The 14956-nt window shown below is 41.0% G+C and overlaps 4 non-coding genes across 4 annotated transcripts; all 4 read left to right on the top strand.

Annotated features, from left to right (window-relative positions):
- Window positions 1-4782: 4782 nt before the first annotated feature.
- LOC118481607 lies at window positions 4783-4886 on the top strand. Its single transcript, XR_004865815.1, has one exon. It is a non-coding gene; the product is annotated as a small nucleolar RNA Z157/R69/R10 (small nucleolar RNA).
- A 67-nt stretch (window positions 4887-4953) lies between these two features.
- On the top strand, window positions 4954-5046 carry LOC118481608. Its single transcript, XR_004865816.1, has one exon. It is a non-coding gene; the product is annotated as a small nucleolar RNA R11/Z151 (small nucleolar RNA).
- Window positions 5047-5084: 38 nt separating this feature from the next.
- On the top strand, window positions 5085-5197 carry LOC118481609. The gene has a single exon (XR_004865817.1). It is a non-coding gene; the product is annotated as a small nucleolar RNA Z152/R70/R12 (small nucleolar RNA).
- Window positions 5198-5298: 101 nt separating this feature from the next.
- LOC118481614 lies at window positions 5299-5422 on the top strand. Its single transcript, XR_004865823.1, has one exon. It is a non-coding gene; the product is annotated as a small nucleolar RNA snoR80 (small nucleolar RNA).
- The last annotated feature ends 9534 nt before the right edge of the window (window positions 5423-14956 follow it).

The following is a 14956-nucleotide window of genomic DNA, read 5'->3' as shown; positions in this document are numbered from 1 at the left end:
TTTTACATAATATATACTAAATATATATTTATATGGGTGAGGTTACTCTACAAGCTCAAGTTGGTTCGAAAACCTTATATAAAATTTACATAATATAGATATATACAAAATATATATTTGTAAGGGTGTGGTTCCTCTCCAGAGTGTGTTTTTTTCTTACAAAGTGTAGTAAGTGATCTTGACCATTAGATGAGTGTGTTTGATGGTTGAGATCATGTTAGGGGCATTTTGGTAAATATGCATATCTTAAAAATAAGCTAACTTAATTGATTGGGGGTAAATGAGTCATTCAACTTGTTTTAAATAAGGAAATAACTGTCATATCATAAACCTCTCCATCTTTCTCACAATTTTTTTCTCTCTCTAACTTTCTCCTTCGAAACTAGTGTGTTTTAAATAAGGAAATAACTGTCATACCATAAACCTCTACACCTCCGAACCTGGTGTGTTTTATATAGTGTATTTCAGACACTGATGTGTTTTATTATGTATTTAAGACACTAGTGTATCTACATCGAATCAGGCACTGGTGTATTTTATATTGTGTGTTTTATGTGTAAGGGTGTGTTTAATTGTGAAAAATGATATAACATAATGTGAAGAACCTAGAAACTAATAAAACACAACGTAAAGAAAATACTGAATGTGTTTTATGTTTCGAAATATTTGAGGGTGTGTTTAATTGTGAAAATTGATATAACACAGTGTGAAGAAACTATAAACTGATAAAACATACTGTCAAGAAATAATGGAATGCGAATATGAATAGCAATAATCGTAATATAAAAGATAACTGTCAATTTTGAAATTAAAGAGATATGAGTTTCCTTAAAGATCTTGTTAATTTGTTTAGGATATTAAATCTTCCATAATTAAAATAATTATCCAATTATTATTATGCCATTTTGTACAAAATAACTATGGAATATTGGATTTTAATAATCCCAACTATTCGTCGTTGGCCGCCAACAGTCCCAACTTAAAAAATAACCACTGACAGTCCCAACTATTGATATATTGGCCACCAATGGACCCTGACTAACAGAGCCCTAACACCGTTAGTCTCCGGTCGCCGGAAAACCGTTTTTGTCCAGAATAAAGGTTTCTAAAGGTCCGATCTAAGGTTACAAAGAGGGTTGGGATGAAAACGTTGAGTTTTCTGGCCAAAAAGTTGAGTTTCCGGCGAAAAAGAAGCTTTCCGGTGAAAAGGAGTTTTTCGGCGACTTTAATAATTAAGTCTTTTACATAAAAAAAGTTTGCCAAAGGTCCATTACAAGGTTACAAAGAGGTTCGGGATGAAAATGTTGAGTTTTCCGGCCAAAAAACGTTTTTCCGGCGAACGGAGACTAATGGCCTTAGAGTTTTGTTAGTCAGGGTCCATTGGAGGCCAATATGTTAAAAATTAGGATTACCAGTGGTTATTTTTAAAGTTGAGACTGTTGGCGACCAACGACGAATAATTGAGATTACTAAAATCCAATATTTCAATAAATAACTAAATGACACATGTCACAAATAGATTGCTTCCTATACTTTGTGGAAAAAGGGAAAAGCTGACTTTGTAGCCAACTCCTACCCATATTTATATATGCACATTATAAATACATATGTATACAAATAATTATACACACACATAATTAACAAACTAATATAAAAAGACAAATGAGACGTGTTCGAGTTTAAAAAGCTTTTCACGAGAAGCGTAAGCATAAATTTAATAAACTAAATAATGCAATTAGAAGGTTGTATGCTCAATTGTTACACTTTTGGATATTTGACCAATTGGTTTTCAAAATGACCAATTCATAAATCAGTTTAAATTGTCACCGCTAATTTATGTGAAAAATAAATGACTACGGGTGTTAGAAAACCGTTAAAACAGTCGACCCCATGTTATATCGGCCGGTTTAGGGGTTGTACAGTTTGTTTCACAGATTACGATTTGAAAAACTGGATTGAACTGTTAGCCAGCCGACGGTTTTCTTTTAGTAGCCTACTATTTAAACCTGACCGGCGAAGTATATATATTACATGTGTTGGGGAAGGTTCATTTGAGAAGAAATTTAATGTGAGAAGAAAAAGAAGAAAGAACATATTAGTAAAATACTATTTCATTTATAACTCATATCATTAATTTTTAACTCTTTATTTAATTAGTCAACTAATTATTAATTATCCTACATATAATCTACAAAACCTACAAATATCAAAATTTTCCTACATATACCCTACACATTATAGAATTTTATCCTACACAGTCAAAATTTATCCTATACAACTCGAAATATATCGTACATAACTAGTAATTTATTCTACACTTTAAATTAAGTTATTTTTTAATTTGGAAAAAGTATATATTTTGAAAAGAAGTTACAAATTTAATTTAGTTAGTTATTAAAGGGGAAGAATACAAATTAATGACTTTTGTAAGTTTACCAATATACCCTTATATTAACAAAGTATAAATTATCAACATTTGTGTGCATAGAGGTATGTACCTCATGCTTTGAGAGGTTTTCAAAAAACTTTTTGATATTTCACTTTTAACCCAAAACTATTTGTTTTTCTACTTATAACACCAAAAGTTTTCATTTCTTGCAATTTAAACTCACAACTTTTGTACTTTCAACTTTGGTCCCCACACTTTTCATATTTCGCAAAATTTTCGTTTTAAATTTTGCGAGTTAACACGACATAACGTGTGTGTGGTTCAACGTTTTAAAATATTGTTTTACGCTTCGTATTAGATTTTGCGAGTTAACACAGATCAACGGGCGTGTGTGGTTCTACGTTTTTACGTCGTCTATCTTTTCCTGGTTTGACAAGTTTGTTACAACATGCGGGGTCCTAAATCGACTTAATTATTATTTTCTGGGTTTTACGAAAATGCAACCGCGCCAATCTAGTCCATAGATTATTTTGATCTGACGATCCATAAGCGTTCTCACACTTTTAACCGTTTTCCCTAAATCCTAACCCTATATATAAAATTTTGATAAAAGCAACTAAATAATAGAAATAGCGTTAATGGATTTAATCACCCCCAACTATGGCCATTTGGCCGATGGCACTCTCAACTTTCACTTTGGCTCAGACCACTCCCAACTTAACACTTCGATTGTCATGGCACCCCGTCGTTAAATATTCACTAACCAGGTTACTAAAATTAGCCTATGTGGCAATTTAATCTGATGTGGCATTCATACGTGTCATACATGATGACATGGCCTGTTTTTATGAGATGATGTGTAATTTTTTAATTTCAAATCTATTGTTATTTTTTCATAACCTGCTTCAAATTTATAAAAAAAACCAAATACATATAAATCAGCACACACCATCTCCAACATCAGATTTCACTACCGCCAACATCATCTCCTTCCCCCTTTCTCACCACCGCCACAATCAACCGCCACAATCAACCCAGCCAGCACCTCCTTCTCCCTTTCTCACCACCGCCACAATCAACCCAGCCAATATCATCTCCTTCCCCCTTTGTCGAAACAAATCTGACCGGTGACCCTGTCAGAATGAAATGAAGACCGCCACCATCGTCGGCGCCGGTTCATCTGACCGGTGTCGTCGACGTCCACCGTCGTCCACCGTTAAGACCATCATCAACATCATCATCGACAATCTCATAAATAACAGAAAAATGGTGAAGAGGGTTTTTACCGTGATGCTTTGTCGGTCAGAATACCCGTGCCGCCGCCGCCACGGCTCCGCTGCCGTCGGCGGATCGTTGCCGGAAAACGGCGCCTTCGCCGTCGATCTCTTTCCTCGTTCTCTCTCTTCTCCGTTACTCATCTCTGCTTCTCTCTCTTCGTTTCGTCATCGCACCACCACCAGACAGTGGTGGTGGTGGTGGTGGTGGTCGGCTGGAGAAAGAGCCGGCGGCAAGGAGGAGGCCGTCGAAGCTGAAGCAGGCGGAGGTGCTTTGAAGCCGGAGATGGTGGATTTCGGTTGGAGGGTTTGGGAGGAGAAGGTAGTGACGTCGCGGAGTGGGTGGCGGCAAAATCTTGTGGAGAAGTTGGGGATTTATGGAGGCGGAGGTGTCTTTGAAGGCAGAGATGGTTGTTTGGATTTGAATGATATATGGAGGAGATTATATTTGTTTTTTATTGCTGATTATTTCTTTTGAATTAAAAAAAAATACACATCACCTCATAAAAACAAAAATAGGCCAGGTCACCATTCCACGTTGAATAAAATGACCACGTCAGCAAAAAGAACTAACCTAGTTAGTGTTTATTTAACGACGGGGTGACACAGCAACCCAAGTGTTAAGTTGGGAGTGGTGTAAGCCAAAGTCAAAGTTGAGAGTGCCAGTGGCCAAATGGCAATAGTTCGGGGTGTTTAAATCCATTAACCCTAATAAATAATAAATGAGTCAATCTCGACCTTGAAATACTACATAAGAGTCAAACTCGAGCTTTTAAATAGAGCTCGAATATGAGATCTTTGTAGTAAAACAATCGAAGTTCAAGCCTAGCCAAGTTCAAGCTCGCACAGTTTACACCATAATAAAACTATGGATGAGTATCTTTAAAGCCCACGCTATAATTGGATTACACGTAGCCCATGAAACCCAACCAATCACCCAAAACCCTAACTAACCAGAGCAACCTCTCACACACTATATATCGACTGCGCCATCGCCTCTTCTTCCATCAGTCTTCGTTTTACTCTCATCAAACGGACCTCTTATCTCCTCAACCAGCTGGTAATCCATACCTGATTTTTTTTTTTTGTTTTTGTATTCTTTTCCTTTCGGAATTGTTAGTTAGTGCGGTGATGAAGCATATATTGTGGACTAGAGTTTCTGATATTGGGCTCTTCTTCCCATTTTATTTTGACGACAAACCCTTGGCTGTCAGAGCACTATACCTTTCATCTAATTCATAAGTTTTTAATACTCTGAGTTTATTTATTGTTTTTAAAATTAGGTTATAAGAGCTAATGATGAGAAATACAATTATCTTAGCGGATTTCAGTGAGATTACTTACTTTTAATTAATGATCTGATTGTTACACACACTGAAGCTCTTAATAATTTCTTTTTATTAAATGGGATGTTAATAATAATTGTGGTGATGAGGTAAAACACATGAGGATGTGTTTAGGGAAGTGGACAAGACGATTAAAACCGTTTTGCCGTGATCCCCATTTTAAACGACTTCTCCTTCCACTGAGCTTTATTTTTATTTTCATTCCAACTTTATAACTAAATTAAATTTTTTTGTTTAATTTGTTTTACATATATATGTATATATTTGAAGAGATATGCTGCGTCCATTTACCAATTCTGGAGGATAAGTTGGTTCCTCACGGTGTAATGGCTCGGACGCCATATTAACAATTGTGGCCATCCTGATCAATGGGTTCTCGATACCATTGTATCCTGGAAACACCTCATACATTTTAAATTTACACCACTTACACGTTGTTTGGGTTATAACTTATAACTTATTCAGTTATAAAAGTTAATAAGTTGTTTTTATAGTGTTGAGTTAGCGTATTTAAGCTGTTTTGTGTGTTGAGAAGTTGAAAATGATAACTTAACTTATAACTTATAAAAGTTTATAAGTTGTTTTTGAGAGGAATTTCAAACACTCCTAAGGCTAAAGGGTGTAGGGGCATGGATTAGGTCATTAATATCACATAAGACTGTTAGGGTTTGTTTGGTATGGGGTAATGGAATGGACGAAAGAATGGAATGGACGAGGTGATGGAATGAACGAGGGAATGCAATGAATCATTACCATTCCATGTCTTGTTTGGTTACCATGTGTGAATGGAATGAGTTACTATTGTGTATTGTTCGGTAGGCAAGAAAAACGGAGTAATAAAATCAGCGGTGAGCGGTGGGGTGGTTGTGGTGGTCGGTGGTAGTGATTGTGGGTGGTTATAGGTGGCGGTGGTGGGTGTCGGCGGCAGCAATGGGTGGTGGTGGTGGCGGTGAGTGGCGGTGCGGCGGCGGCGCGGCGGCGGCGACGAGTGGTGGTGGTGGCAAGGTGGTCGTTGGTGGTGGGTGGCAGCAGAGGTGGCGGTTGGTGGCGGCGGCGACGGTTGGTGGTGGCGTCGACGATGGTGGTGGGTGGCGGCGGCGAGTGTCGTTAGCGGTTGGTCGCAGCTGTGGGTGATAACGGTGGCGAGTAGGTGGTGGTGGGTGGCGGCGATGGCGTCGGTGGTGGGTGGTGGTGGTAGGTTGTGGCGAAGGTGGTGGGTTGTGGTGTTGTTGATGAATGGTGCAAGAGGGGATAGAATGGAAAAAAAAACATGGGGGGTGGAAGGAATGATTTTGAGGGAATGGAATGCATTTTGGAATGGGTGATTCCATTCCATTGACCAACCAAACACCCTTTCCTTCATTCCCTCGTAATCATCCATTACATTCCACCTCTCATTCTTGCATACCAAACACTACCTTAATAGATTAGGCTAGAGGTTATGGTGATGGTCCTCCAAGGAAGGATGATCTGCCACGTAGGCGCTACGTCATAGTTCTCCCAAGGATGGTCCATCCCCCAAAACTAGAGGGTATGGAGGATGATCCTAGTCATAGTCCTCCCAACCACTTTTATGTTTTTTTTTAATCTTCTACTTTTTTTTAACATTTAACAAATAAACTAACAAAAAATTTTCATTAATATTAAAAGACATTATATAAACATAAAAAAACATACACTTAATAAAAAAACATAAACTTATTAAAAAACATTACTGTAAAACTCAAGAAAAAAAATACTCCCTCCGTCCCATTAAAAGTGTCATATTTTGAATTTTCAAAGTCTTTATTTATAAACTTTGACTTTAATTATATATTTTTGTGTTATATAAAGCTTGATGAAAATTAACCCGATAAAAACACTTGTAAAACACACTCAAATCATATAACTTTCATCAAGTATTATCTAACACAAACAAAATTATTTAAGGTCAAAGTTTATAAATAAAGACTTTGAAAATTCAAAATAAGACACTTTTAGTGGGACAGAGGTAGTAAGTAGATAACACATCAATGTATATAACACACCCAATGTATAACTAACCAAGCTATATATACAACTAGATAAAACTAAAGGAAAAAAAATAAACAAAACAGAAAGTTTAAGGTTAAATTTGACCAATAGAAAGTTTAGGGTTAAATTTGACCAAAACTGTAATACTGGGATGAAAATGTAGTTTACTTAAAAAAGAAGGAAATATAAAGATATATCAATTAAAACCCTAAAACATAAACAGCCGCCACATCTTCTCTCCATGGCAAAGGTCGTCTCCTCAAGCAAAGCTCCAATCTTCTCAACAATGGCAGGTCCTATATTTTTTTTGAATTTTGTTTTTTTATTCAAATGGTCACAAAAGCCTCGAACCCCACCATTTTTTGTCTTTTTCTGGACCGTCTGCAGCGTCTTCTACTCGCCGGTCAAGACGGGGACGAGGGGGGCGGCACGGTGTTGCCTTCGGCGCCGGTCCTCGACGGCATGGGGACGTACCCCATACCGCATAGCCTTACTACACCACCCCTTTTTCATCTATGATGTTTGACATGATTAAATTGTACCATTAATAGATTACTATACCATTCCCTTGCTCCATCAACTATGTTTTGCATGGATTTAATCTTTGATTTGAACACATGTAAGCAATAAAGCCGCTGTTTTTAATAAAAAGAAGCATAATAATGGAAACATAACATAACCAGCATTTATTCATTTCAAGCTTGTAGATATTCTATATAATGCCTGATGTGGGTCAGTATAACGGTCTGGTAAGCTGATTTGGTCACCGATTAGCTGTGTCCCAGACTCTAGGGTCTGTTTGGTATGGGGTAATGGAATGGACGAATGAATGGAATGAACGAGGTAATGGAATGGACGAGGGAATGCAATGGATCATTACCATTCCATGTCTTGTTTGGTTACCATGTGTGAATGGAATGAGTTATTATTGTGTATTGTTTGGTAGGCAAGAAAAACGGAGTAATAAAATCAGCGGTGAGTGGTGGTGGTGGTGGTCGGTGGTAGTGATTGTGGGTGGTTATAAGTGGCGGTGGTGGGTGTCGGCGGCGGCGATGGGTGGTGGTGGTGGCGGCGAGTGGTTGTTGTGGCGGCGAGTGGCGGTGCGGCGGTGACGACGAGTGGTGGTGGTTGCAAGGTGGTCATTGGTGGTGGGTGGCAACAGAGGTGGCGGTTGGTGGCGGCGGCTGGTGGTGGCGGTGGTGGTGGTGGTGGTGGCGTCAACGATGGTGGTGGGCGGCGGCAGCGAGTGTCGTTGGCGGTTGGTCGCAGCTGTGGGTGATAACGGTGGCGAGTGGGTGACGGCGGTTGCTGTCGGGGTGAGGTGGTGGCGGGTGGCGGCGATGGCGTCGGTGGTGGTGGGTTGTGGCGAAGGTGGTGGGTTGTGGTGTTGTTGATGAATGGTGCAAGAGGGAATGGAATGGAAAAAAAACATGGGGGGTGGAAGGAATGATTTTGAGGGAATGGAATGCATTTTGGAATGGGTGATTCCATTCCATTGACCAACCAAACACCATTTCCTTCATTTCCTCGTAATCATCCATTCCATTCCACCACTCATTCCTGCATACCAAACAGTACCTTAGTCTTAGACTTTGCTGTAAAATAAAGGGGTAACTTGTAGAAATGTAACCAAGTTTGACAATTGTTTCAATTAAGTCATCGAAGTTTTCTTTGTTCTAAGTACTAAATTACTAATATGTAATTATTAGATTACCAATGATATAATGATATGCTAGGTTTCATTAAAGTTTTTCTAATCATGGATGTCTAAGAGAATCCAGGAAAGTTGATTGGATTTGAGGCATCAAAACAAGTTTTTTTTTTTGAACGACAAATTTAGATCACTGACGGACCACTGGAGTATCACCGTGCCACCAGCGGAACCACCCGATTATATCCATCTCCACTAGGCGTATTGCCCATACACCAATTCAGGAGGAAATCCAATAAAGATGGAAAAAACCCCTTTGTGGGAATCGAACCCAGGACCTATTGGTCCCAAAGTCTTATCCCCCCCCCCAAGATGCCACTAGCCTATATAGTCATGGATAGGCATCTATAAAAGTAACAGGGTACACTTCATGATAGGATTCGATACAAAATAACCTAGGCTTAACCCTAGCGGCACCACCCTTGTCCAACCAAGACGATGATGATGGTAAACCGTGATCCGGCCAACCGGAATTCACAAAGAACGATTGTTCGTTCCAAAGAGAGAAAAAACAAGTTTTCAAAATTCACCAAATCTATTCCAACCAAATCTCCAGGTTTTAAACAAACTAAACCAAGATAAAGATAAACTAAAATTCAAACCTAACAATTAACCAAATAAAAAAAACATCCGGAAATTATTAAAAAAAACAAACGGAAATAAATAAAAGGAACGAGGCTTGGTCGGAACTTAAAACGAGCCCGGGCCGGTCCTAGCCACTTGTTTGGTTATCACGAGACTGGTCCGCATCATCCTCCCCCTCTAAAATTTGACTCGTCCCCGAGTCAACACCAACTTCATCCTCCGGAGTGTATGCCGGTAGGTCGGTGGAAGTAGCGACGGTGGTCAAAAGATTGTTCGGTCTCCGACTTAACGCATCAGCGACAGAATTTGAAGTGCCCGGCTTGTGATGAATAACAAAAGAGAAGTCTTGGAGCATTTTGACCCATTTAGCATGTCTCGGGTTTAAATTTGCTTGCCCTTGAATGTATTTTAGTGCCTGGGGGTCGGAGTATAAAATAAAGTCGTTTGGCAACAAATAGTGGCGCCAATACTCAAGGCTTCACACAATAGCATAAAATTCTTTATCATAAGTGCTATACCGACGGCGAGTTTCGTTAAATTTTTCACTAAAAAACGCAATCGGTCTCGATCCTTGGCTTAAAACGGCTCCAATTCCCAACCCGGAAGCATCACATTCCACTTGAAAAACTTGGTCAAAACTCGGTAAAGCTAAAACTGGGGTTTTCGTGACCGCTTTTTTTTAAACTCTCAAAAGATTTTTGAGCTTCGTCGGTCCAAATAAACTTTGATTTCTTCAAACATTCGGTGATAGGCGCGACAATAGTACTAAAATCTTTAATAAAGCGGCGATAAAACGACGCCAACCCATGAAAACTACACACCTCGTGGAAAGACGTTGGAATTGGCCAAGATGTGATGGACTCGGTTTTAATGGGGTCCATCCGAATACCGTCTTTTGACACCAAATAGCCCAAAAACTTCACTTCTTTGGCGAAAAATTGACATTTTTTTGAATTGGCGTAAAGCTTTTGTTCATGTAGGATTGTGAAAATCGCCCGTAAGTGAGTCAAATGTTGGTCCGACGAACGACTAAAGACCAATATATCATCGAAATAAACCACAACGAACTTACCGATAAGGTGTTTGAAGATGTGATTCATAAGCCGCATGAACGTGCTTGGTGCATTCGAAAGCCCGAAAGGCATAACAAGCCACTCGTACAAACCATCTCTAGTTTTGAATGCCGTCTTCCACTCGTCCCCCGGTCTCATACGTATTTGATGATAGCCACTCCGCAAATCAAGTTTAGAAAAAATAGTGGATCCATGCAGTTGGTCCAACATATCGTCAAAACGGGGAATTGGGAACCGATATTTAATCGTGATTTTGTTAACCGCTCGGCTATCCACACACATCCGAAAAGCACCTCCAGGTTTAGGAACCAATAAAGCCGGGACCGCACAAGGGCTCATGCTTTCCCGGATCAACCCTTTGTCCAAGAGTTCTTTGACCTGTTTATGTAGTTCTTCGAATTCTTTTGGGTTCATCCTGTACGCCGGTTTATTAGGGATAGTGGAACCCGGAAAGAAGTCGATACAATGTTGAATATCCCGCATGAGAGGTAACCCGTGAGGGATATCCTCAGGAAAGATATCCGCGAACTCGGTAATCAACGGGGAAACGACTTCGGGTGGCTCATGCACGGCGGGGTTGACCTCCGTGACCACAAGCCCGAAAACGACTGACGTGGGAAAAACCCGAGTGAGACCCACAAATTCCGATTTGGACGCAATCGGCGGTGGCGGTTCGTCTTTCGGGTTAAGTGGAGCAAGTGTGACATGTAGGTCGTCTTTTTTAAAAGTGTAAGTATTGCGGAAACCGTCGTGTTTAACCCGCCTATCGTATAACCATGCTCGACCCAACAAAACATGACAAGCATCCATGGGAATCACCTCACACCATATTTCATCCGCATACTTATTACCAATCGTGAAAGCAACCAAACATTTTTTTGTAACGCGAACAACACTACCTTTTCGGAGCCAAGACAACTGATAAGGATCCGGGTGATCCTGAGTGGGCAAGTTAAGTTTTTCTACCATCGTCGTTGAAACCATGTTTTCACAGCTACCCCCATCTATGATAACGGAACACACCTTCCCTTTTGCGGTACATTGGGTTTTAAAAATGTTGTGGCGAAGCCATGCCGTGTCATCAGGGTCGTTCACGGTGGTGTGTAACAAACGGCTAGTGACGAGTAACTCCCCTCGATCCGGAAGAAGAAGCTCGGGTTGGCCCTCCTCATGGTCCGACTGGTTATCCAGATCAGCAATGAGTGCCAAAACCTGCTTATTCGGACAATCACGCTTGAGGTGACCGAAGCCCTGACACTTGTAACAACGTAAATGGGCCGTACTGGATGCTGGAACCGATGCGGTGGGCTGCTGTGGAGTATCGGCTTTAGCATTGGGCTTGGCAGTGGCATTTTGGGCCGAAACAGTGGGCTGCGAAACAACAGTGAGCCTGGTTGTGGGTGCAAATCGGCTTGCAGGTGTGGGCTTGGCGAGAAGCTGTTTTTCGACGCGTAAAGCAAGCCGACATACGTCGTCAAACGTGAAATACTGCTGTAAGTAGACAACATCTGAAAGATCGGTTCGTAACCCACCCAAGAACCGCACAATTATTTGTTCTTCGTCTTCTTCCATGTCACAACGTAAACGCAGGCGTTCAAATTCCCCAATGAAATCCTCAACCGATAACGAACCCTGACGCAAGTTATGGTAGTCCAAGTACGTATCCTGCTTGTGAGTCACTGGCAAAAATTTCTTTTTCATCAAAGAACGCAATTTTTCCCACGTACGTACTTTCCTTTTACCCTCCCGTCTACGTTTTGCTTGCACGTGTTCCCACCATAAAGACGCATGTTTACGAAATTTAAGAGCAACTAATTTTACCTTCAATTCCTCGGGAACCTCTCGTATGTCAAAAACACGCTCGACCGTTTGAAGCCATTCGAGAAAGTCATCGGCTTGAACTTTCCCCTCAAATTCCGGAACCTCTAGTCTAAACCCGAGAGCCCGAAGCGAATCAGGTTGTTGTGCCTGTGGTGGCGGCGGCGGTGATCTGTGACGATGGCGAGGCGGTGAACGGCGATAACGACCATCGGCAAAAACATTATGCTCGTGGTCGTCATAGTCGGAGTCGGTGACGGTAGTCTTGTCCGGATCACCGAGACGATCGAACGGATGAGCTTCCAAATCCCGAATCCTCTGGCGCAATCTTTCAATCTCAGCATCACGTGGATCGATTTCATGATCGTCGGCAGGTGGCCGGCGATGAGGCTGTGGACGGAAAACCGGACCCTGGCCTGACATGCTGAGAAATCCCTGGTCTCTGAATACCACTTGATAGGATTCGATACAAAATAACCTAGGCTTAACCCTAGCGACACCACCCTTGGCCAACCAAGACGATGATGACGGTAAACCGTGATCCGACCAACCGGAATTCACAAGAACGATTGTTCGTTCCAAAGAGAGAAAAAACAAGTTTTCAAAATTCACCAAATCTATTCCAACCAAATCTCCAGGTTTTAAACAAACTAAACCAAGATAAAGATAAACTAAAATTCAAACCTAACAATTAACCAAATAAAAAAAACATCCGGAAATTATTAAAAAAAACAAACGGAAATAAATAAAAGGAACAAGACTTGGTCGGAACTTAAAACGAGCCCGGGCCGGTCCTAGCCACTTGTTTGGTTATCACGAGACTGGTCCGCATCACTTCATCTCCTTTCGAAAAACAAAATTGGGGTTCTCTTCAAATTCATTATATCAAATTTAGTCAGATCTAGTTAAAATTAAATGCAAATATTAAATTAAGTAAAATGAAGCATTTTTATTGGTAAAAACTTTTTTTTTAACCCTGGGCTTATAGCTCAGTGGTTATGGAAATGAGGGAAGACTTCTGACCGAAAGGTCTCAAGTTCGATTCCTGATCCACCCGGGTTTTACCGGCTCTGCATTGTCGTGCCCTCGGGCGGGTGCAGGGTCGGGTTTTCCCCGGAACTGGTGGCATGGTGGGCTAGGGGCTCCGTGCGTGAAGGTTGGGCTGCCGCGGGCTACCTTTCGGCCAATGGGTGCCGCGTACGGAGTACCCGACGATTCTTATGTTGGACGTTAAAAAAAAAAAAAACTTCTTCGTTTTTCTTCTTAAAAAAAATTCTTCTCATTTGAAACCTAATGTTAAATTAGTAAATATATGTTGTGTAGATGGATTGACAAGTCTCCTATTTTAACTACAATTGATTTGAAATCTCCCTTCTTCGGTTTTTTTAGTTTTCAATTTTTACTTTTTACTCATGTTTCTTTTACCTGGACGTTATTTGGTGATTGTTGGCCAATAAATTTGATACAAATGTTCAAAAACCTCTAATTCTTCGTCCAAATTCAACCCACCTGATGACGGGGGTAGCTCAAACCTTAATAAACTAATTAGAGACACAACAACTTAAAAGGTTAAAAGGTTAAAAGGTTCGGAAATGGTCCAACGGTCATGAACAGTAAAAAGGACAAGCACAGTGTCCGGTCACATCAACACTTAACGTGTGAAACCTTCTGCCCAGCCGCAACCAGAACATGTGGGAGAGCACACCCTTTTGTCCGCAGGTCCAAACCCTTCAACCCCCAAAATGGGCAAACCCCTCACTACAAGCACAGATTCACTAGTCACGGGTTTCTCCTTTGAGAAACACCTTCCCCTATAAAATGCAGGCCATTCCACCATGCCATTCACTCCAGGATCAGCAGATGTCACTCTAACTCTCTGATTCTCCTTCTCCCTCTTGAGAACTAGCTTCATGCTTGCTTCTCTTCTTCACACTAAATAATTCATCTTCTCCAACGATCGCTTTCTGGGCTGATTTCTAAAGATCTAAGGAAGATAAAAACATTACTAGTGAATCTCTCTCCATGTCTTGCAAACGTGGGGGGACCCCACGACCTGCGTTAGGCTAATCGAACCCCTGAACCCTTTCACCCCAGAGATATCGCTACAGGCCTTGGTCTTGTATTTGTTGTATCAACAAGTTGGCGCCCACCGTGGGGCTACGCCGCTTACTTTATCTTAAAGACCAGTTGTGTAGCTCCATTTTCTCTTTACATTATGTCTGAAAGCGAGTCTCTCGGTCAGGTAAATCAGGTTCCTAACAACACCGATTTAACACCAAGTTCCGGTCGGATCTCACCGGTCAAATCTACATTTCTTTCTACTCCCGGAAGTACTCCACCGGGATATGTTCCTGGAGTTCACTTCTTTTCAAACACAAACCCATCTCGGTCAGGGGTTGCACCTACTCACGATGTAATGCATACACCGGAACGCATAGATCTAACACCCGAGTGACTAGCTAGAAATTTATTACAACTGAGATTTCTTCTCAACTAGCATGTGAGCTTAGAAAGAGAAAAAAAGGGTGAGAATAAGACTAAATTATGAGGAGTCTGAACCCTCATTATCACCTGGCCCTCCATCTCTTCCTTTTAGCAGCTCACGTTCAGCCACACCTTACCTTGAAGCTGGTCCTAGTGTGACAGACCAACCACTCAAGCCCTTTAGCTTTTGGGGAGGCCAAGTCCAAACCGCTTTTCCTTACAACCGGTGCATCTATGGGGCATAAAACCACTCTTGATCAATT

Source organism: Helianthus annuus, chromosome 8 (assembly GCF_002127325.2).
Source record: "Helianthus annuus cultivar XRQ/B chromosome 8, HanXRQr2.0-SUNRISE, whole genome shotgun sequence".
NCBI lineage: Eukaryota > Viridiplantae > Streptophyta > Magnoliopsida > Asterales > Asteraceae > Helianthus > Helianthus annuus.
The sequence above is the reverse complement of the archived record's forward strand: the minus strand, read 5'-3'. Positions and strand labels throughout refer to the sequence as shown.